This window comes from Cyprinus carpio, unplaced genomic scaffold (assembly GCF_018340385.1).
Source record: "Cyprinus carpio isolate SPL01 unplaced genomic scaffold, ASM1834038v1 S000002073, whole genome shotgun sequence".
Taxonomy (NCBI): Eukaryota; Metazoa; Chordata; class Actinopteri; order Cypriniformes; family Cyprinidae; genus Cyprinus; species Cyprinus carpio.
The window spans coordinates 87-1,720 of NW_024874787.1; the positions used below are offsets into that span (position 1 = coordinate 87).

General features: G+C 41.1%; 1 long non-coding RNA gene across 1 annotated transcript; it reads left to right on the plus strand.

The window, feature by feature from the left end:
- The first annotated feature begins 658 nt into the window (after window positions 1–658).
- LOC122143331 lies at window positions 659–1,375 on the plus strand. Its single transcript, XR_006159113.1, has 3 exons — window positions 659–716; window positions 878–1,074; window positions 1,223–1,375. It is a non-coding gene; the product is annotated as an uncharacterized LOC122143331 (long non-coding RNA).
- Window positions 1,376–1,634: the final 259 nt, after the last annotated feature.

Sequence of the window (1,634 nt, forward strand, 5' to 3'; positions counted from 1 at the left end):
GGGTAATCAACATCACTGTTACTTTGCCTCCGTGAGAATAAACATAATGATAAATGATGTACTTTTGCCAGTAATTATGAGGCCATGATCCACAACATATATATTCTTAGAACAGTTTCACCCATTTAATATTTTCCTTTCAATCAGATTGATGGAGATAACCAGAAACCTCCCCATCCTACCTTTGACTTCTGGTCCAGCGTCTGTCTACCCAGCCATTGGTTAGAAAATATTTGTATCAACTGACTTTGGTTTCAGCGTGAATTATGGTGGTTCTTGGACAGTGAACATCATCGCACTCAGCAAACTACAGGTGGGTTACTGCAGGCTCCCTGTGGCAAACTACAATGGCCAGAGGAATGATGACTTCATGACTCCTTCAGGTGCTCTGGTGCACTCAGCAGACCAGTTTGGGGCAAGCTGGAAGGTTGAGGATGAGTTGCCATGTAATGATGGGTGGAACACCACTGCCCTTTGTGCCAGGATCAGACATCTGCCCGCTCCTGCTGTGTGACATCATCAGGTCCAGTGAGGGCCCCTTTAGTTTTCTGCCATGTTTATGTAGATCCTCAAGCCTACTTCGATGACTGTGTGTTCGATGTGTGCCTTTCTGGAAACCGTAATGATGTCCCAGGTCGCTCTATCCAAACCTATGCGAAGTGCCTGTCAGTCTAACAATGCCGTTATTCACCCCTGGAGAGAAAGTGCTTCCTGTGGTGAGTGAGATAATATTCTTTCATTTCTATTAGTGTGTGTCATTAGCTTTTTTATTGTGAACAAATGGTGCACATTTAAGACATGCTTGACATGAAATAGTGTATGTACGAGTATGTGTATATACATACATATTTATATTGTTATATTGTTATGTTCCCAGTCACAACCTGCCCAGAGAATAGCCACTATGAGTTGTGTGGCACAGACTGTGGTCATACTTGTGCCAGCAGCATTGATGTTAGTTGTGAACACACATGCTCAGAGGGATGTTTCTGTGATGTTGGGTTGGTGAGGAGTGGAGGACTCTGTGTACCGGTTGATCAATGTGGCTGCTTGTATGATGGATTCTACTTGAATGTAAGAATTGAAACTCTCTTTTGATTAATCTTTATTAGATCTCAGAGACCTGTATGTAGTATTTCACTACTAAAGCAACTCCTCACTCATACTATTGTCCTCAGTTCTGGAAATGTAGATTTCATTGTTTTGTGGTATGATTTCATAGGTTGGTGAGCAATTCTGGAATATAGAATGTTCCCAACGCTGTGATGTGTTTTGCTCCAAATGATCTGCGCTGCTCTGCTACCTCCTGCCAACCTACTATGGTGTGTATGATCAGAGATGGACGCCGTGACTGCTACGGTCAGTACATGACTATGATGTTTTTTTTCTATATGAACATTTCAGAATTATGTCAGCTAAATGGTTGCGTTAATATCCCATAAAGAAATATTGTTATGCATTATTTTCTGTGACTGTCTACTCCTATGAATCATGGTTTGATTTGATCAGTGTTGTACTCTATAGGGCTTTCAGATTTATCTAGTAGTAATATAGTCAACCAATTATTTTCATGTAATTTTCTCTTTACAGAAGAGAGTACCAATGTACATAACCACCACCAGATCAAGACTTCC